Raw genomic sequence first — 23,421 nt, forward strand, 5'->3', positions numbered from 1 at the left:
CATATTTTAGTAAAGTTACAGAAACTGAAAAGAAAAATGTAACGTAGTCAGAGATAATTATAAACAAAACATCTCCTTAAGAAGCAATGATTTTAAAAGCTTAATTTACAACAAATAAGCATTCATGGTCAAAAGTTTACTAGAGGTTAATGAAATAGTCTTACTTTTAAGAATAGGTTTAATATAAAAACAAGCAAATGTGATTGATATAGCTATTCCCTGAGAATGGATATAACAATACTTTTAGGCCCAACCCAAATGCCTCCATAATAATAAAGCCTTCCATGACTTCAGCAAACCTATGTACAATTACTAGACACCATACCTATGGTATTTAGTCTTTCTTTCATTGTATTGATATTTATTTATTTACCTTCTACATTATAAAACCTACATAGCAAGGTCTCTCTTTTTCATATTTGTACCCTATAATTATAGCTCAAGAACTTGGTCAAAAGTAGCTGCTCAAAGTATTAAATTAAACTGAACTCTAGAAGTTTACTGGGAGTCAGAAGAAATGGTTTCCTATCTTGCCTCTGTCATTCACTCAGTGTGTTCCCTTAAAAAAGTCAATAGCCTTACAGTCATATACTCACTGCAGTGGACTTCAAAGTTAGGTACTCTAACCTCCTACTCCAGTGCAAAAATCCCCTCTAAAATACATTTGCTCGAAATTGAGTTATTTGTAGTGAGGTGGATGGACCTAGAGTCTGTCATACAGAGTGAAGTAAGTCAGAAAGAGAAAAACAAATACCGTATGCTAACACATATATATGGAATCTAAAATAAAAAAAAAAAAATGGTTCTGAAGAACCTAGGGACAGGACAGGTATAAAGACGCAGACATAGAGAATGAACTTGAGGACACAGGGAGGGGGAAGGGTAAGCTGGGACGAAGTGAGAGAGTGGCATGGACATATATACACTACCAAATGTAAAATGGATAGCTAGTGGAAAGCAGCCACATAGCACAGGGAGATCAGCTCAGTGCTTTGTGACCACCTAGAGGGGTGGGATAAGGAGGGTGGGAGGGAGACGCAAGAAGGAGGAGATATGGGGATATATGTATATGTATAGCTGACTCACTTTGTTATAAAGCAGAAACTAACACACCATTGTAAAGCAATTATACTCCAATAAAAAATAAAATAAAATAAAATACATTTGCACACTCAGATAGACCCTCTACAAAAAAGTAATCTTCAATGAAGTTCATAACCACTTTTTGGCATAATTATTATCTCTCACGTTGAACAACTCAACAAAGCAATGCTTTAAAAGACCCATTATCACAGAGTCAGCGAGAGATCCAGAATTCCAACTCAAAGATGGCATCCTTTCTTTACACTCTAGCACTTACTTGTGTTTTAAAGTCTTAGAATGACTTTAGAAAGCTTATCATTCTTAATAATCTTCCTACTTACATGGCACACCTCACTGATTGGTTTAGATAGTCAAATGAGATGATATGAAACTTCTCTGTATAGTATAAAATGCCATATTATTATCTTAATGATGATGTTGATTATAATGATGATGACAGGAAAGAGAAAATTATGTACTTTGGAGGTTTTGTTGCTCTAATATTTACATGCTGTTAAATGAACCACTTGCTGGGTATTGAGAGGAAGTTCTGGATTTATATCCTTACTTTGTCTTCAACTTTTGAGTACAATTAAAATGTATGAATTAAAAAGTAGGTGATTACCCACTATATTTACTTAGAAATTATGACTATTATGTAAACAGATATGTACCTTGGAAAAGGATGGTAACTGACTTGAAGAAATTTCTGGTCTTATTGGGAAAAGTCTCTGAAACATTGGTTTGTATGAAAATTGCATGTGGAATTGTGTGTGCTGGGTCCTGGCTTCCTGGCTGAGTTGAAGTCTCCTCTCCTTTTCTCCTAATTGTTCTTTCAGTTTAAATTGGAATCCGATTAAAGCTTGTAACATATTTTTCTTCTTTTCTTTTCACTATTAATGATTTGAAAAAAAAGAAGCTCTCCAAAAAACACGCAAAAAATTATTTTCTTTTATCACCTGAGATTACATATTGTAAAATAATCTAGTAAATGATAGGGGAAGCATCTGAAATAGAAAAACAAATTCATTCTTTAATGGTTACGGTTCACCCATAATACAATTCTTAATGTTCAAGTTAAAAAAAAAAAAAGATGAGAAGAAACAGTTGGCATTCAGCTAACAATTGTGTTTGGAGATTTGTGCCTGACTTTGTTATTCTGAGCAAAGCCAGGTACCAGTCTCTTGGGATTATGTACAAAGGCAAGAAAAAAAGTGGACATGTACAAACCTCAAAGGTGACTGCTGGGTTAATAAAACAGCCTGTTTTCTGTTCACCCACTCTTGCTCTCAGTGTGCAAGTATATTAAAATATGTCAAAAGGAAAACCATTCGCTGTGCAAAAATAATTCAACTACAAGTCACAATTTCCAGCTGCAGGAGTGCCTTAGTGCATTTAAGTGCACTAACAAGTGACCCATACATCTCCCTGGATGAAAGTTGTATCCTCATTAAAGGAGAAACAAACACAAAATAGGAACAACTGTCACATAGAAAAACAGACCACAATAGATGCCGCATTTCCCTCAGTATGTTTCTGACTTGAGCTATCACAGACTGAAGAGCAGTGCTGTCCTAGAAGTCATCTCGTAAAAAGCTATGAAAGTAAAACGAGGAAGCTGCTAGAGGAACTGAATGTGTATCTGGAAAAACATTTTTTCTTTCTAGTCTCCATAAAATCTCTCGCCACATAAGACATTGTAATAATGTGAAGTGGCTGGATTAAACAAACGTAGCCCAGGGAATTTAGAATTAATGCTCTAACATATCTTTAAATAACCCCTCTTAGATAAAGTCTGGTTTAAGCATTCACAAGATATCATACCAACCTTTGCTTTTCTGATTTTTCTCTAGCGAACTATATCATTAATATGAATCTGCAAAAAAAAAAAGAAAAAAAAGAGGTTAATGTTGTTCAACTCTAATAATACTGTTCTTATTTGATTAGTATGTTGCATATTACTGTAAGGCAAAAATAAACATTGGATGCTCAGTGTGATAGCACCAGTCCTCAGCACAGCAGGATATATTTTTTAAAAGCATATGCCTTCAAAAAGCAGATAATAATCTGGAACAATAAGGGAACAATATTGCAGAAAATGTAACTAATTACAAAACGTGGTACCAACAATTATTTCAAAGCTGGGTAAGGCTCTCCTGTTGTATACAGGGACATCTTTGCTCAACGATTTTCGTAGCAGTTACCGGATATTATTGCAATTGCCTAGTTACTCTGCTGTGATTCTCATACTAGAATGCAAGCTCTTCGAAGGCAAGATTTCTTATGTCACTTTTTTATGTTTTAAGAACCCCCATCTCACACAGCCCCTGGCACGTAATAGTAATTGAATAATTATTAATTCGTTGGGTGGTTAACTTATTAAATACAGTTGTGCGGTTGACAATTTGTGTCCCCTTTTGAACTACCAACCCTTTCCTGGAAGACAGCAGAAGAATTGTAAAGGGAAGGTGGATCTAGGAAGACATCAACAATTTCTGTGAAAACTTTCAGTCCAGAAACAATGGATATACATATAGAAGAGCAGAACTACTCAACTCTGAACTATGCTTTAAACTCGAATATACAGAGCCATTATTAAAATGAAATTGAAGCCCAGTATAGGAGGAAAGATAATAAGGGGTCAGCAAACCAATCTAAATAAATTAAACTGTCCAGGCCCAGAACAACTATGTAAGCTTAGAACAAGGAAAGTATGTGAGGAACCTAAGTTAATGATAAGAATAACTTATTAAAAATGGGAAATGATACATTCGGATACCAAGAACTAGTGAGCTTGATTTTTAGCCCCTGTGAAATTCAAAGCAGATTATTAAACATATAGTCTAGGAAGTCATGAAAAATAAAGAGGAATTCACTAGGAGAATTTAGTATTGCATAAAGTCAAAAGAGTATTGTATGAAAACAAAAGTTCTAGGTTCATGTTCTACATGTGTACCCCGGTTACTTTAGTGATTTCTCTTTTTTCTTATTTGTTGTGGGATAGATTGTGTCCCCCTCAAAAATCTGTTGAAGTCCTCACTTCTGGTACCTGTAAATATGACCTTATTTTGAAACACTGTCTTTGCAGATGTAATTAAGTTGCAAGTTAAGATAAAGTCATACTGGAGGAGGGTGAGCCCTTAGTCTACATGTCTGGTGACCTGAAAGGAAGAGGAGAAGAGACACAGAGAAGACAGACACACCCGGAAGAACACCATGTGATGATGGAGGCAGAGACTGGAATTGTGCCAGGAGAGAAGCATGGAAATCTCCCTCTGGACTCCCAGGAAGGAAACACTCCTGCTGACACCTTGATTTTGGACTTCTGGTCTCCAGAACTGTGAGAGAATAAATTTCTATTGTTTTAAGTGACCAAGTTTTTGGTAATTTGTTATGACAGCCCTACTAAACTAATATACCCTTCTATAAAATGAAATTAGTGATATATCTTCCTAAGGTGATTGTCAGGAAGACATCAGCAATTCTTAATTTCAGCAAAACATTTCACAAAGTTTCTTGTAATGCATTTACTAATAAAATCAATCTATGTGAGTTCAATTATGAGTTAGGTTCAAAGTTGTTAAAACTGTCATTCCCAATGAGAGCTGATTAATAACTCAACATAAATCTAATTTTTTCCAAAAAATTCACTTATTGATACTTTGAAAATAGCTCTCAGGCCTTGGATGTCTATATTTTAGGGCTCTTGGAGACAAATGGACAGAAGTTGGGAAACTGATCTTGAGTAACATTTGTAATGGTGGACACAGGACCTTCATTCACCTGTTACTTTTAACACATTTAACAAGATTTAGAGAAATACACAGAATGGATGCTACTCAAATATAAGGAAAAAGATAAGTCGGAGAAATAACACTCACTGAAAGACAAACAACATTTAAAAATAAAATTATTATTATTATCTTAATAATTATTTATTATTATAACAGCATAATTTAGTAATCACTATTATTAACAATTTAATAATTTAAACCACTAACAGTACTCCTAGAAGTACTTGATACATAATAGATACTCAATAAACTACTACTATTATTAATAGCGTTATAGCCTAGAATAATGGGTCAATCGCACTTAGGTGGAAAATACACAATATTTCATTTGGGTTCAAAATTATAAAAGTATGTGAAGTGGGAAATATCCAGGTTCATCATAAATTCATATAAAATAGATTTGGACATTTCAGCTGACCAAAGTCTCAATCTGTCCAGTGTTTTTATGGCCTCTAAAACAAAAACAAAACGAAACAAACAACAAAGGTGAAAACTTGGGGTGAATTAATAGGTGTACGTAAGCCTGTGATAATTTGCAGAAGGGGGAGTTTTTTCTAAAAGCAGCAATTATCCTCTTTACATTTGACAACAGCATACATGGTTTAGAAAGAAGAGAGAGTTCCAAAGGAGATGGAGGGTTTCTGCACATTCCCAGCTAAATTACAGGAAGACAAAAAGAGGTAGGCTCCCAAGGCATGCAAATCAGTGTCACAGGAAGATCTGGGTGAAGGCCGGATTGCTTCAGTTGAAGCAACTGAAACAATTGAAGCTTCATAATAGCAGCATCCAAGAAATGCAACAGCTTTAAGAAATACCAGAGTCTCCCTCAGCTAAGACCAAAGGGTGCAAAGAATGACCACAGGCATTTGAGGGGCTAAAAGAAAGACACCAGTTAGGAAGAGAATTTGGAGCATATCACTCCCAAATATCCAAAGGAGACACCAAAAGTAAGGAGGGAGGGAAGACATTTGCCCGAGAATGAAGACAAAGGCATGAGAAGAGAAGCTCACACTGTCATGAGTTTTGGTGATACCCAAGAAAAGGAGACAAAGAAGGGCAGGTCTAATATTGTTAGTGTGGCTTTTTGTTAATAAACCTCTATCTCAAGGCTTTTAGGAATATTACATGCAATGGGGAACCTTCTGTATGTAAAATGTATTTTCTTAGACGTTGACTAGAACACAGTGCCTATGATACTGATCACAGAAAGTAACTCGGGTTCTTTATACTTGAGTTCTTTCTATGCCAGGCTTCAGACAGTTTTGATTACTAGTTCCTATGGATGCTGTAAAATAATTACCAAAACTTTGGTGGCTTAAAAAACACAATTTTAATTTTTTTCTCTTATAGGACAGACACTGAAATCAGTTTCCCTGGGCTAAAGTCAAGGTGTCAGCAGTGCTGGTTCCTTCTGGAGGCTCTGGAGGAGAATCCATTTCCTTCCTTTATTCAGATTCTAGAGGTTGCCTGTATTCCTTAGCTTGTGCCTCCTTCCTCCATCCTTAAAGTGGGGCACTCCAATCTCTGCTTCTGTGGTCACATGTCCTTCTCCCTGACTCTGACTTCTGCATCCCTCTTATAAGTACTGTGGTGATTACATTGGGCTCACCCTGATAATCCAGGATGATATCTCTGTCTTAAGATACTTAACCACATCTGCAAGGTCCATGAAAGCATAAGCTAGTTTTGCTTGTTTCACACTTATAATGCTTTTTATTGGCCAGCTGCTTTCCTAAATGCTTTACATTATTAACACATTTAATCTTTATGATAGCCCTAGGAGGTAGGAATCATTATAATCCCCATTTCACTGGTGAGAAAACTGAGGTACAGAAAGGATAAGTTACTCACAGATGGTTTGGTGGTTATTTAGAGGCAGTATGAATCCAAATAATACCTCTTAGCTGGGTGGCCTTGATACAGTGTTTTCTCTGGGAAAACCCTATTTTATATAGTTGTTATAAGGATTAAATAAAATAATGTATACAAAATAGTTAGCACAGTTGTTCATTCAAAATGTACTCATTACATGGTAAATGATAAAATAAATAAATATATCAGAAGCATTGGCCAAAATAAAAACCAACCCAAAACAGGAAAAGAAGAATAAGCGTGGTTAAGGATTGGAAATGCTATGATCTGGACAATGATAGTTTAGCTTGGAGAAGAAAAGAATTATGGGGACATGATAGCTGTCTTGAAACATGTGATGAGCTTTCATGTGAAAGGGGAAGTAGATTTATTTTAATGTTCCTCCATAAAACCAAACTAAAACCTAAAGGTAGAAATTACAGGGTGATAAAATCTGGCTCAAAAAAAGTGAAAGGGACTTCCCTGGCGGTCCAATGGTTGGGACTTCACCTTCCAATGCAGGGGCCAAAAAAACAAAACACAAAACAGAAGCAATATTGTAACAAATTCAATAAAGACTTTAAAAATGGTCCACATCAAAAAAAAAAAAAAAAGAGAAAGATCTAATAATTAGAGCGATCCACCAATGGAAAAGTCTGCCTCAGAATTTTGTAAGCTTTTAGTCCGTTGGAATGTTCAAGCACCAGCTAAGTGACTTTCTGTAGTATATAAAATATGGAAAGAATTTCAACAATGAGAAGGACATTAGAATACATTCATGCATTTATTCAGCAAATATTTACTGAACGTCTTCTGTGTGAACCGCCTGTAAGGCCCCTTACAACTCTGAAAATAATAGAATCTCCTATTCTATGAATGAACAAATAAGAACACATGTTACAAAAATAGACATAATTTCAGGCTGATTCTCTTTGGATTTACTGATTCTTCAGCTCCCAGGCTCTCTGGTTGGTCTGATGTGATCTGCAGTAAGCCTTTATTTTCACAATCACTTATCACTAGTCACAGGGAGACTTTTTCTGCACTAAAGAGTCAGTTTTTAATAGGAAAAATCATTTATTTTGCATTCTGATAGCAGGGGCTTTTCTTAAAAGGAGAGAAGAGAATTTTATTCCACATTAGTTACTTTACTTTTCCTTTCAGCCTAGGCAAACAAATATAATAATAATCAACCTCTTTTAATCCAAAGAAGGGGAAAAGATGGGACCCTTCTCATTTGATCTGAAGCATAAGCCACTTTGGAACAGTCTGTGCTTTGCCACTGTCTCCAGCAAAGATATGCAGAGACTTTACTCACTCTCATGGACCCACAAATAAATTAATTATGGTAAAAATCTATTAAGTCTGATTTGTCCTGGGAATTATTAAGAAGCTGTCTACCTACCTCTCACCTAATCTCTCTGGCCAAGGGAGATTGCTTTTGGAGAATGACCTGAATTACACAGGTAATCCAAGAAAGTCTCCAGCCACTGAGCAGAATGTGCCCAGTGTCTACACCACGCATATGACACTTCATCACACAGCACCCACTAGCATTTATTATACAGCTGTTAGTATGTGTCAGAATTGACCAGATAATTGGATAGCCCTCTATTTGATTTTTGCTGCTTATAATATTTTCTTTGCAGAAGACACAAAGCAGGGATAATAATAACCCTAATACAAGTGGACCTTGAATGAGCTCTTACTATGTGATGGTCACATCATATGAACCATCATAGGCAATCCTTTCAACACCCTGTTGAGCAGGTATCACCTTTATCCTTGTCTAATGAATGTGATGAGGTCAAGATTAAAATGCAAAGGGACATGCTCTTGAGCTCCCATTGACTGATAAACCACAACATTTAACCACCTCCCTAACAAAGATAAATAAGTTAGCAGAAATATTTAAAAAGTAATTACAAGTCTGTATTTAGATATCTTTTACAAAAAAAAAAACGGTGTGCCAAAGATGGGGTTAGAACCTAGCTCTCCAGATAACAGTGTTCCAAATGACTATTGACTAATTTAAATATGAAAACCACTGTCAGCCCCCATGGGCTAGCGACGTCACTGAGTTATTAAATATCATGCAAGAGCCAGTATAGGTAAGAACATTTTAAAAATATGGTCAATTTTCTTCTCTTCCCCTTCAAAATGCCTCAAGTCACTCGTATACATTATGGACCTCACTGGCCTGAAAATTCTCAGTTGAGGGAAAAAGAAATCCAAAATCCTTGAATTATAAGAGCACTAAAAAAATCTAAAATGAAAACTATTTTGTCCATTTAACACCAAAAGATCAACTGATTTTTAGTTTTTACTTGGAGTTGGCCTTTATTTAACCCATGGCATGCCAAAGTTATGGCCTGAAGCAATTTTTTCAGTGAATGCCTTGACTTGGGACAAGAATAGACATCTCTGCCTCTGAATCGTTTCATACCACTGCTGATGGTCAGTCTAACAAAGAAAAAACATTCCTCAACATATAAAGAACACTAAAACTTTCTGTTCAATTATGTATTTCCTCCATTTCAAATACATTCAGAACTGTAAAATATTTGCAAATTCCAAAATAATCTGCATTATTCAGAGTTATTAAGCTCTTCACTAAAATGTTTGTGCTCAATTATACATTAAAAATAAACAACTGACTGTGTCTGCATTTTTAAAAAGTTACAACAGTTTCTTTTGATCAGTTGGCTGCCTGCTGGCATCGTTTCCTAATGGAGAAATTAATTTCAAGGCATTCTGGTGCCTCTTTTACCCCCTAGATAAGTCCCACACCTATACACAATTGTTCAGGTCTATCCCATTACTTTGAAAGTAATAAATGAGGTATATTTAAAGGATTTAGACATGATTAGTATAGTCTAACAGTCCTTCTCTAACAAAAACAAATTTAATAGTTGCATATTATGAAAGACTACAATACCAAAGAGAAAAGTCCAAAAGTACAGTAGGAGGTATCTAATTTAGGGATTAAGAGTTTGTGGCGATAAGGACTGTGAGGCACCTCTGTGAGTTACCCAAGGGAGAATGCAGATTCTCTGGAGGTTTTTAATGATATAAACAGCTATATTTCTGAGCTGGCATAAATAAGATCCTGGTTACGGGTAGGCAGCAAAATAAAATAACATAACAGTGTAGGAGAGGTAGATATAATCTGGCTCAAGGATGTCTAGAAGAAACTGTTCAACAGCAACTATGTTTATACGAACATAATTTAATAATAGCACAAGTCTTCTATGGTGTATCATCTCACATATTTTTATTTCCTGGGCAGAATCAATCTTTAGAAATTCACACACAAAAAATATCAATATCACCATACATTGAAAATTTGCTAAGCAGTTTGTATCTACTACCTCCTTCAACAGTTTCAATAAGCCTATTTATTAATGCTCTTTATTGTTATCAAATGGAGAAACTGAAAACAGTCACAAGTAATTTGTCCCATGCTACATATTTAGTAAGTTGAATATTAAATTCATATCAGTTTGACTTCAAAATATATGTTTCCAAACTCCTGTATTATACAGCAAAATAGTCTTAGCAATACTTGAGAAAAACACGAATCCACCCACTGCAGTAGGTCAGGAAAGAGAAATGAGTTAAGACTACTGAAAGGATACAAGATTATTATTTGTAAATGATACAAATAGCTATATAGAAAACCTAAGAAAAACCAACAACAATCACAAAAATTGTAAATAACAAGAGTTTAAATACAATAAATTTTTAAAAATCTTAATTACGTGCACAAACTTATGAATATACTTTGAAACCCACTGAATTGAACACTTTAAGAGAATGAATTTTATAGTACGTAAATTGTATCTCAATAAAACTTAAAAAATAAATGATTATACTACCAGTTAATATGAGAGAAAGCGGGTGAAATAAGGACTATTCATTGACGGTATAAATGTAAATTAGAACTTTTTTTCTAGAGAGTAATTAAGCTTTGTTTATCAAAAGTCTAGTTATTATAGCGCGATGAAGAGTGGCCCCCGCTCGCCGCAACTAGAGAAAGCCCTCGCGCAGAAACGAAGACCCAACACAGCCAAAAATAAAATAAAATTAATTAATTAAAAAAAAAAAGTCTAGTTATTATAAATAAATAAATGTCTAAAAATGCATTCTAGGAAACTAATTGGAGATGAACCATTAGATATATACACAATAATATTCATAATAATATTCATTCAATAATACTCATTGTTTATAACAGGTCCCCCCGAAAAGAATTAAAACAATGGAAGCTATACAAATCCAGGAACTTCTAAATTTACTTCAATATATCCATAAAAAATCCAAAAAAAAAATGTTTCAGAATAATTACATTGAAAATGCTCACAATGTTAAGTGAAAATGGCAAGATACAAATAAAATAAAGGTTAAAAAGAAATTAGAGCTATAATAAATGGTATGAGAGAAGAGGATTTTTTGCAAAAATATATTGGACAAGATAAAAGAAGCTGATGTAAAGGCACAGTTGGGTCTAGGAATGAATTAGTTCATTTGCTGGTGGGGAATAGGTTGTCACCGGCGTAACAGAGGGTCAAGGAATTGTAGCTTGTTCTGTGTATAACCCCTAAATGTTAGGGAAAGAGATGGGATTGCTGCTCTGCATCACTTTCCCTCAGATACACCAAGCCTACTCTCCCCATGGAGCCTTTGCAAAGGCTGTTTTCTCTTCCTGGAAATTTCTTCTCCTAGATTTTAAATTGGCTGGCTCCTGATGCACATTCCACATACATGTTGCCACTTAAAAGTCATTTAGTAAACTGTAAGGTCTTTCCTGCCCACCTAAAGCAGCATGGTCATCACCTGGGAATTTGTTGGGAAGTCAGAATTTCATGCTCTACCCAAGACCTACTGAATTCAAATCTGTAGTTTAATATCATCCCTAGGTGATTCTCATGCACACTAAAATTTGAGAAGCACTGATTTTATAGTCTATGATAGAGACCCCATACCAATTTCCTTCATCATTTTCTTCATAGCTCTTATTCATCTCTAAAATTCTCTCTCCTTCCTACATGTAGTTCCATTAGGACAAAAATCTTTTTGTCTTTTTGCCTGTATTCTTAGTTCTCAAAATCATTCTTGATGTGCAGTTGGAACACAGTGAATATTTGTTGAATGAAAGCATAGGATGGGGAGAGGGATACCTCAGTGATTTTCATTGAAGAAATACACTATTTCATGTTTCCTTAATTATCTAAGTTACTCTGTCTTTCAAACCTTCCTATTGTATACGGAGACAAAAGCTAATGGATAAATATTCCAGTCCAAGACATCATGTGAAAATAATATTTGTTGGTGCATAATAAATCCTATCTGATAACTTTCTGAAGAATAACCAATATTAGCATGTATAAAATAAAAGGAGGTTTCTAAAAATTAAAACTAGAATTACCATATGACCCAGCAATTCCACTCCTAGGTAAATACTCAAAAGAACTGAAAACAGCTGTTCAAACAAAAATTTGGACATGAATGTTAATAACAGCATTGCTCATAATAGCCAAAAAGTGGAAAAAATCCAAAAGCCCATCATGGATGAATGGATAAGCAAAATGTGTTTTATACATACAATGGAATATTATTCAGCCATAAAAGGGAATGAAGTACTGACACATGTTACAACGTGGATGAACTTTGAAAATATTAAGTGAAAGAAGCCAGACACAAAAAAGACACATATTGCTTGATTCCATTTATATGAAATGTCCAGAAGAGGCAAATCCATAGAGAGAAAAAGCAGATTAGTAGTTGTCAGAGGCTAGAGAGAAGGAGGAATGGGGAGCCTGCTTAATGGGTATGGGGTTTCTTTTGGGGGTGACAAAAATGTTTTGGAATTAGATAGTGGTGATGGTTGCACATTATTGTGAATGTACTGTAAGTCACTGAATTGTACAGTTTAAAATGGTTAAAATAGTGAATTTTATGTTATAGGAATTTTATAAATAAATAAAAGTAAATTACTATTTTAAAATGTAGTGTAGCATAAATGTATTGACTTGCTACCAAGAAACTTTGTGCTACAGACTCACTTATTTCAGGGGTCAGAGTTCCAAATGATTAATATTATGTGATGATTACCTCTGCCAGACAGAGATAAAGCAGGGAAATAAGGTAAAAGAAATGAGTCTGGGATTTGCCTAAGCCAGGACTCAGATTTCTTTGATTCTTGGCTAAAAGCCCTGATTGGCCCAAAAGGTCAAATGGAAAGGAAAAAGCAGTCAAGAATAAATCAGTAAAATAAAAAATTCATTTAAATTTAGCTATTGGGAGGAAAGGAAATAACCTTCCTTTCTTCTACTAAAGAGAAAATTGACAACCTAATTTTCAGAACAGGTAACAGATGTATGGCTATAGCAAGGTGCCCAGAATTTCTTCTCTACTGGGAAATGTTGGAAATAAATTTAGGAGGAGCCTTCAGACTTACTGAAGCCACTGAAGTTGTAATTGTTGTTACAATTGCTAGGGTTTATTAAAGATCATCAGGAAGCTTGGCATTAAAAAAGTGTTTAGATAGATAAGACCCCTGTTTGCACTTTAAGCCTTTACTGTTAATTACATATTGCTGTGACTAAGCACTTCAAAAGTGACTTTTATGAACTGTGCTATTATTTAATTTAATAATAACTTCGAATAAAGTCACAGGTTAACAAAAGTTCATTAGTAAGTTAAATGTTTGGAGCTCAGAAAGCATTTCCCCGCAGATCAATGTTAGCCATGGTTGTTGAGCTGTACATCCATGGGGTAAAAAGGAACAGGTAATCGATACACACCTGCACCAACAGTACTAAAGAGTGCAACATACATGTAAAAAGATTTTCATGGAAACATTCATTCAGCATTCTGGGACCAAGACCACCTCTTCCCTCCACTGCATTACTGATGCTTATTCATTCATTCATCATTCCGTCACTCATTTAACAAGCATTGGTAGTGCCTGCTATGTGCCAGGCCCCTTGACAAGTTGTCTCCCTTTCCATCTGCCAGGTAGCAGACTTTCTTCAACTTGGAGTAAGTACCTTGTGGCCTAGCTTATAAACTCCATCATGGTGGGGGTCCCTCTAGGGGCAAAGATGAGACTCTAGGGTAAGTTGGCATAATGAGGGTTGGCAATCAGTAAAACAAGCTGATGGCATAGGAACCATCCACCAACCAAGCCATCTATGCCCTTGTCCCCATTCACCACACCGTGGCCACATTGGCTTTACAGTAGGAAAGCCCTAGGAGATGATACCAATAAAGGCCAGTATGATAAAGGATGCTTTTTACTGTTTCACTCTCCCATACAGCAGTGATCAGGAGTGGGAAATGCCAGGAATAGTGTTAAAGCCAAACAGGTATGAGGACTGAGACCTAAATATTTATTTCCTTCCTATCTCCCTTACCTGAGAGCACAGACATAAAAGAATAAAGGAGAAGGAAAATCATTTATAGATGTATATCCATAGGTTTCAATGTTGTACATCGGGAATTGTTTGAAACAAAAATATTGGTTTTCTTGTAACTGTTGAACTCGTATCAAGGAATCACGAGTTACCAACTAACAAAGATCACCACCTAGTGGCCCCAGCAGGATAATTGCACTTGAACAAAGTGCATTGAAATTCAAAAATATTGGGATTTGTTACAAGAATGTAACATAACATTGAAGCGTCTCCTTTTGTCCCTTGGATTCCAACCTCCCGTTTTCCTTTCATACTTGGTCTCTTCTAGTTTATAATTCTAAATAGTCTCTAAATCCTTCTGTTTACAGTTATCTTTATTTTAATCTTTACAATTAGCTGTCTACTTTGTCACATTTTGAGTTCCTCTTCTTTCATTTTATGCCATAAGCCCCTATGAGTCTTACCTGAGGTCAGTTTCCTTAAACATCACTTTTGTCATACCACTTCCCTACTAAAAGCTTGAATGCTTAAGTGGATCCTGTTGTAATCTTTAACAAGCCTGGTCTAACCCACATAACCCCACACTCCACTTAGTAAATGTATTGCCTGTCCCTTAGGCTACTTTCCTCACTGTTGCTTCACAACCTCCAAATCTCAGACACAACCACGCTTTTACCTATCGCTGAGTACTCAGATCCAACTCAAACTCCACCTTTTCTATTAGTTTTCATCTACTACCCCTGCCAAGCTCACTTCTTTCTTCTCTAACTTCCTACATTCATGGTTATTACCACTGAGTTTACTATTTAATTATTTTCTAATTGCTTTATGTGTATTATGTCTACCAAGAACGTTCCATAGCTTCTTTTTTTTTTTTTTTTGGCTGCGTTGGGTCTTCGTTGCTGTGCACGGGCTTTCTCTAGTTGTGGCGAGCAGGGGCTACTCCTCGTTGCAGTGTGCGGGCTTCTCATTGCGGTGGTTTCTCTTGTTGAAGAGCATGGGCTGTAGGTGCGCGGGCTTCAGTAGTTGTGGCAAGTGGGCTCAGTAGTTTTGGCTCTTGGGCTCTAGAGTGCAGGCTCAGTAGTTGCGGCGTACAGGTTTAGTTGCTCCGCGGCTTGTGGGATCTTCCCGGAGCAGGGCTCAAACCCATGTCCCCTGAATTGGCAGGCGGATTCTTAACCACTGTGCCACCAGGGAAGTCCTCATTCTGTAACTTAAACATGTCTGTATCTCCCACAAACCTCAGCGTGGTATTAAACATAACATAGAATGCAATAAATAAATGATTTATTTAGAAAGGGATAGAGAAGAATTCCTGTAATTAAAGTGCTTTTGGTGGTCTGGTGGTGGGGAACAAGGGAAGAGGAGGGAGGATAGAATGGGGAAAGATTGACGGAATTATACCCTATGAATTGAAAAATGTTAATTCTATCCTCCTTTATCATGTAAAATAGTAGTGACAAACAAAAAAGTATCCCTCAAAATGCCAGGATACATTTAAACTAATATTTCAAAATATGTGGAACAATTTAATCATGGAAGTTTGCAGTAGAATATAGTTGCTTTGGGTGCAGCCAGTGAGAGGAGCTCACTTCACAGATAAAAAGAGGAGAAACACAGAAGAAAAAGAAATTGTTATTTAAAAGGTAATGAAATGTTAACTTGCATTCTAAGGTAAGACAACGTTTTAATTCTTGGGTAGCAGCAGAAAATCTGCTCCAGGGATATGAATTACAGACAGATTAGGCAGCTGCACACTTGGAAATAACAGGACCAGGAGAAAGTTCTCTGCACTCAAACTCTGGCATACAATTCAACCAACTTCGAATGTGAACAGAAATATTTTACCCCCAAAATGTGAATAATAAAACAAATAAAATATTAAATAATCTACTCAAATGAAGAAGTCTGCAGAATAAGTAATGTGAACTTGAAAAATCTCATTAAGTGACACCAGAATTCTATTTCTAGTGCAACTGCAAGTAGTTTTATAACGAGGCTTCCAGTAAAATAATTAGACTATTTTAAGGGGTAGCAGCTGATTCTATCTTGAGGAGAGAGAGAAAAAAATGCCTCTCCTATGTAAATCTCCCCCTCCCCAATTCTTAAACTGACATTTTCAAAGGGATCGAAAAAGGACAATTACTTATATGCTGTGTATATACTGCTATTTCACCACAAAAGAGTGACACATATGCAAGTCCTTGTGCAAGATACTGTAGAGGGAAACAAAAAATATAAATGCCAGAGACCCTGCCCTCAAGTTTCTTACTGGGGCAAGAAGGCCTATACAATTTAAAATGTAACAGATAGTAAAAAATTCCATGGTAACTTTTAAGTAAGTATACCACATATTATGCAGATAGTCTATATTTTCATACCTCAACAAATATTAAAGGCTCACAATTAGCAAGATGTTATATTAGTCATTCGGGAATAAGAAGTAAATCAATTACACAACTGACCCCCAAAAGCAGTATGTGTAACAAAAAATGTATGGCAGGTACATTAAATAGGGCAAGAGAGTACTTGATAGAAGAGGCAGAATTTGTGATTCATCTTATTGTACGGGTATGGTTTAAATATGCAGGGTTGGGAAGTATTAGAGAAAGCATTCCAGGCAGAGATTTTATCATGTGCAAAGGCACAGATGAATATGAGAACATTAATTTTTTTACTGGGATGTACAGAAAATGTGAAATGAAACATTGAGAAATTATATTGGAAAGCTAGATTGAAACAGGAATATAGAAGACAGTCAATTCCAAGCTTAAGAATTTGGCTTTAATCTAGCAAAGAAGGAGTATTGAAATTTTGAGCAAGAGAGTGACACAATCACAGTTGTGCTTTAGGGCAATTAATCAGATGACAATGCACGGAATGGCCTTGAGTGTGGAGACATGGGGAATCCATTAAGAGGCTATATTACATTAGTTTAGAGAAGAAGTAAAGTTGGTGGTATATGTAGTGACCAGGACAAAATGGAAGAGAATTCCAAGACATCCTACAGAGATAAAATTAACTGAGACTTGGTTGATCAGATCAAATATGAACCAAGAGAATCATCTCAAAGATAATGCCATTTAGGGAAACTAAGAACAGAAGAGGGGTAAGGTTGGTATCTATGGAGAGTTGATGACTTCATTCAGACATATTTTTCAGCTTGAAGTGCCTTTCAGAATGAAATATCCAGATGGGAATTACAATGTAGGACAATTGAGATCAAAGATTAAAGTTGTAGATTTGGAAAACAACCAGAGTGAGTATAAAAGAACTGAACAAACTGAAATCTCAGACCTTGTACAAAAAGCAGCAAGAAGAGCTAATTTGATACCACAGAAACCTAGTAATGAAAATAGGAAACTCATGAGAAAGGGTGAGTAGAAGCAGTTAGCTCTCCATGTCCCCACTCTACATTTAGTCCTCTTCCAACATGGTAGGAGGTGGGAAATTCATTCTTTAGAGAAGTTAAACCAAGCGTACAAAAGTATTTCCCAATAAGACCATCACAGGAAAAGAACTTAAAGTAAATGAGACAATGTATATGGGGGGTAAAAGAAAAAAATAAATAAAGCTTGAAATTAGCCTCAGAGTGATAAAAGAATATATTTTATATATTATATATTTATATATTATATATTTATATTTTTTATATATTATATATTTTATAAAATATATATGATATATTATATATTTTATGAAATAAAAATCAGGATGCACTAAAAACAGAAAAAATCAATTTCAACTAACTAAATAAATATAAGAGACTATCCAAAATGCAAAAATAAAAGAGTGATGAATATAGGAGAGGAAAAAAATAAGAATTCTTAATTGTTTACACTAGGTAAACAACTAGGAATTCTAGAAAGAAAAAAGAGGGGTAGGTAAAATGATCAAAGAATTAATAAATTAATAAATAAAGTTCCCTAGAACTGAAGCGCATCAATTTCCAGATTGAAAAGGCCCTCGTGAACCTGTCAAAGGAATGACAAAGTCACAATATCAAGAAATTTCAGTGAAAAAGAGTTAGAACTCCAGATGGCCAGATGGAATTGGTATCAGTAACGTAGGAAGCAAGAACACAATGGAGGTATGATTCCTTCAAAATCTGAGGGAAAATGACTTTTGGTCTAGAAATCTTTACCAAGTTAGTTATTAGGCCTAGCTGTCAGGGTCAAAAAAAATCTTACAAACACGTGATATCATGAAATTTCATTTCCTTACATACTCTTCTGACCACTACTGAATAATGTACTTTAGCCAATTGTGGAAGTAAACCAAGAAAAAGGAGATTAGGATTCAAAAAATAAAAGCTGGGGCTCCAACCCTAGAGTAATAATTTAGCTAGGTATAAAATTTTACATTATAATTATTTTCCCTCCACTACTCCATTATCTTATGGCCTCTATTGCTGCTGATGAGAAATCTTCAATTATTCTAATTCTCACCCCTTTTAAGGTAATCATTCTTTTCTCTCGACTAGCTTTAAATATTTCTGCTTCATATAAGGTGTTCTGCTGGGTATGTATTTAAGTTGGTTTAACTTACTGAATATGGGGAATGTGACTTCAAACTAGTATGTTCACAGCTTCAGTTTTATTGGCCTTTTGAATTTTGCTTCAGAGCATGTTTAGTTTGTGTTTTTAAAAAGCTATATATCCTTTTTGAGTTACCTGTTTTTTAGTAGTTCATCTTCTTATCTTTTCCTGTGGTTTCTGGCTTTGGTTTTACATTTAGAAAGGCTTTATAAACCCAAAGACTCTACAAATAGTAAAATAGGTAAAAAAGACTAGTTCAACCAAAAAAAAAAAATGTTATTTAAAGGCAAGTGAGCAAAGAATAATACAGGTATGTGGGTGACTGGGCTTGAGAAGGCAACCTGTATAACGTGGAGTAAGAGTTGTTACTGAGAGATATAAGGGAAACAAGCACAAATTTACATTTTCTTTCTCATATGTTGCCTTTACATTGGCACACCATATTTCACTAAGCATACAGAGAACATCAAATGTAATTTGTGTAGTGAAAGTAATATAATTGATTCCCAAGACTAACCAATAAAGTGGTGAAAGAACAAGATCTAGAACACAACACTCTTTGTATGGTGTTTTTCTTGTTACCTTTGTGGTTCCTAATATTTTTACATATTTTATAATTTCTGAAGCCAATTCTTAACCAAACTGAGAAGAAGAAGAAAGTTATTGTCATTCCCCTATGTACTTTTTCCCTTCAATGGTGGTTGTCTAACACTTTCAACTCCCAGTGTTCTCCTTGCCCTCACACTATGATGTTAATGAGTCAATATTTTTTTCTGCATTCTTGTTTATATCACCATATTCCTACTACCACAAATGCAAGAACACAAACACACACACACACACATTTGCTTGGCAAATTCCTTTCTGCTCACTTACAAATTTGAAGCCCTATCCACTAGAAGTCTCCTCAGACTAATAAAGTGTAGGTCAGGGCTGTTATTTTCTTTTGTTAGTTCCCTGTAGTTTCACTAATATTGCCCTATCACAGAATGCTAGTATTTTGTTTTCTTATGCATTCATTAGCTAGACTATGAATTCCATGAGCACTGAAACCTAATCTGTCTCTTTCACTGTTGCCAACTAGTACAGCATGACAGATATGTAAGCAAATGGAAGGAGTTCTATCAAATGCAGAGAGAAGGAAGTGAAATTGATAATATGGTAACCTACAAGAAAAACTAATGCTCTATATTTAAGACTTGGTGAAACTCCAGTGAAGAGACTTATAAGGGACAAGCGGTCAGAATTCTGAGTTTAAAAAATATGTAAACTGTCCAGATAATCATTCCAAATTTATCACACATCGTTGTTTACATTCCTTTCTAAGATACCAAATGATGAAAGAAAAATTAAAAAGTGATGAATCTCTAAACACAAAAGACTAGGACAGGAAACATTAGTCAGTAGAGATTTTATCAAATTTTTAAGAAAGAAATAAAAGGAGGGATTGTAAAAAGTTTTGTTATGAAATGTCTGTATATTCTATATTTTAATTTATAGAAAAACCTCATTAATTTAAAAGGAAGTAATGGAAAACCATGCAGAAGCAATAATATATTTGAATTCTAGAATAGAATCATAAATTTCTGTGTTATCCATCTAATATTCCACATGTTAGAAGGGGCCTTAGAAGTTGTCCATCTCATATTTCATATAATAAAAGATTTCCACAAAGTGCTTGAAAACTGTCATGCAACCCTAACCCTAACTCTAACCCTAATTGTTGTGATTGGGCAACCTTATTGGTTTCAGACCAATCAAATCTCTATCACTTAACAATCCTTCATAGTTATAATACAACCACCAAGGCTAAGAGAAGTCTTTTGACTTCATGCAGTTATCCATTTTCTCATATAGTATAGTTTATCATAGTATCTCTTCTGAAAAATTCACTTCATAAGAATTATTAAAGTGCCAAAAATGGAATATAATACCCCAGACATAAGATGACCAATTTAATTGTGGTGGAAATGTATGTTTCCTTGTTCTGTGTGCCATATCTATTCATATAACCACTATTAGTGTTTTGTAATTTCCTTTTCTCTCTCTCTCTCTCCCCCCCTCCCGCGCTTTCTGTCTCTCTCTCCTGTGACATCATATGGTTGATATATATTGAAAAGATCAACAAATTGAGATTTTAAAATAACGATGACCTGGGTTTAAATTTGGACTCTACCACTTACTAGCTTAGGTTAGTTAATCTTTCTTTAAACTTCTTTTTTTTTTTGCCTCATCTTAGAATGAAGTTTCAGAAAAACAGGGATTTTGCATGTTTTGTTAACTGCTGCATCCCAGCACTTAAAACAGTTATTGGCAGATGTAGGCACTTAATAATTATTTGTTACATAAATAAATGAGTGAATGAATAAATATATAAAATGAGAATAGTAACTCAGTCACAGGTTTGTATTGAAGAGCAAATAGTTATAGATACAATATATATTTCATAATATAATTTCACACCAGTGATAACTATGACTCCATAGGCCATATTTGCAACCAACTAGTGGACAGCTCCACCTATGTACCACAGGCACATCAGACATAACATTTGTAAAACTGTTCATTTAGAGCTAAACTATGTGTCTCCAGTCCTACTGTCTCTACTCTGTACATTATTTCTCAAAGACGTCCCTTTATCTTTCCTTTTGCCAAGCCTTGCCTAGATCAAAATTTCCCAAAATATATTATGAACACTAATTTAACTATATGACATAACTATATGGCCAAACTTTCCCTTTCCTTTAGTAGAATTTACATCAATGTGTATTAAAACAAATTTGTACCCAGTACATTAAGACCCATGATCTCATTTATAGTATTGTCTATGTACAGCAAATGTTTAAAGTAAGTTTATTTGCAACTAATTTTTAAATATGCAATAGATGATAAACAGATATGGCTGTGCTTTCAGACCATCTGTAAGTTGGGTCAATATGCCATCAGTAAGTCATCCAAACCCTCATGCAAATAATTTATAAATATCTTGGAGAGGTTAAAAACAAGAACAGGGCACAAAGATCAGCCACTACAGACTTTTTTCTTGGGTAATATGGATCCACTAATCAAGACTGGTCTGTTAATCAGTTAAAATGAATTAACAATATCATCATTCAGAACACGTATCTTCACTTTGGCCACAAAGATATCATGAAAATATATATGTAGAACAGATTTCTCATTTACCAGTCTAACAACATTATACCTATTGTAAAAACAAGTGTAATCATGTTGTATTATTTTTACTAAATGCAGGTAAAATATTACTTCATAGAAAGAATACTCTAAAATAAATAGAGGGAGCGACTTCCTTGGTGGCGCAGTGGTTAAGAATCCGCCTGCCAATGCCGGGGACACGGGGTCAAGCCCTGGTCCGGGAAGATCTCACATGCAACGGAGCAACTAAGCCCGTGGCGCCACAACTACTGAGCCTGCATGCCACAATTACTGAAGCCCACACGCCTAGAACCTGTGCTCCGCAACAGGAGAAGCCACCGCAATGAGAAGCCCACACACCGCAGCGAAGAGTAGCCCCCACTCGCCACAACTAGAGAAAGCCCGTGGGCAGCAACAAAGACCCAATGCAGCCAAAAATAAATAAATAACATAAAATAGAGGGGAAAAGGAATGAGTTTAATTAGCAATATTATTGTTTATATTTAAATATATTTTTCTAGAGAACATGAGAGTACTTGAAAAAATTGTTTCCTCAAGTATTTTGTTTCCTCCAGCTTTTATATCATTTCCACTACCCATAAAGAAGGAGATTTCTAAGCAATAATAAAAATTAGGATGAGACTCTACCCTAGAAGTACTCACTGCCAACGATGATTTGCAATATTTAGTACCCTTGAGATGTTAACACATATTAAATATAAAATGGCTTGAAAAGAGCTTTTTCTACATGGCACAATAAAATGGTAGGATACAGGTAGTTAATTATGGTTGCCACTTTCTGCCTTCCTAAAAATGTTCCTTTGAAGTTTTACTCTTGCCTGTAATCATATTAGATCATTATGCTTCACTTTATGCTCCAAAAATCTGTAGAGAGAATTTGATGGAGAGGTGGGAATAGTTACTTTTTTCTTTTTTAATGATAAACTCGTGCTGTTCCCTCTAGATCTAGGTGATGTTCCATCATCACATGCACAGCAGGTGATGGGATATACTACAGAGCAGCTGGCAGCATCGTCTTTAGGAGTTAGTGCCTAAAGTTGACCCATGAGTCCAAAAAAATGTAGAGTCAAAATTACTCATGGAAATCCCTTCAATCAACCATAAGCTGTATCCTTTAGTTTTATCTATACAACACTGCTCAAAAATATCATTTCTCAGTGTTTTCTCAAGGATTTGAACAAATTTCTGCTTCTTTGGGCATCAGATGAAATACTCGGCCATTTAGGTCTACACTGAATGGAAAATACAAATGCAGAACAGATCAAAGTTATTATCCAGGAGTTACTTGGAATGTCATCGATAAGTACAGCTCTTAAAAAACTGAATGTAAAAAAAAAAAAAAAAAAAAACTGAATGTGCTCAAGGGTCAAAATTTGATAAAGTTAATAATATTTACTGCCTCATCCAAGACATTCTTAAGTAAAACTGGCAGTATTTTTCTTTAACTGTGAGTAAATGGCAGTGAAGAACCCAGTAATTACTAGCAGTTTGGTGCCACTGCCTTGATTCATGAAAAGACACCGGAAATTTCACTCACTATTGCTCTTGCAACATCAGCGC

General features: G+C 35.2%; 1 protein-coding gene across 5 annotated transcripts in view; it reads right to left on the reverse strand.

The window, feature by feature from the left end:
• The window catches only part of TFEC (transcription factor EC), a 686,635-nt gene that overhangs the window by 174,022 nt on the left and 489,192 nt on the right, over nt 1–23,421 (reverse strand). For 4 of the 5 annotated variants that reach the window (XM_082400103.1, XM_082400101.1, XM_082400100.1 and 1 more), the window contains one exon: nt 2,912–2,959. The exons of the other annotated variant lie outside the window; for it this stretch is intronic. The gene's annotated coding sequence lies outside the window, so the exon portion shown is untranslated. The remainder of the gene's footprint in view (nt 1–2,911; nt 2,960–23,421) is intronic. 5 annotated transcript variants of the gene reach the window in all.

This window comes from Balaenoptera borealis (genome assembly GCF_965194805.1).
Source record: "Balaenoptera borealis genome assembly, chromosome: 7".
Taxonomy (NCBI): Eukaryota; Metazoa; Chordata; class Mammalia; order Artiodactyla; family Balaenopteridae; genus Balaenoptera; species Balaenoptera borealis.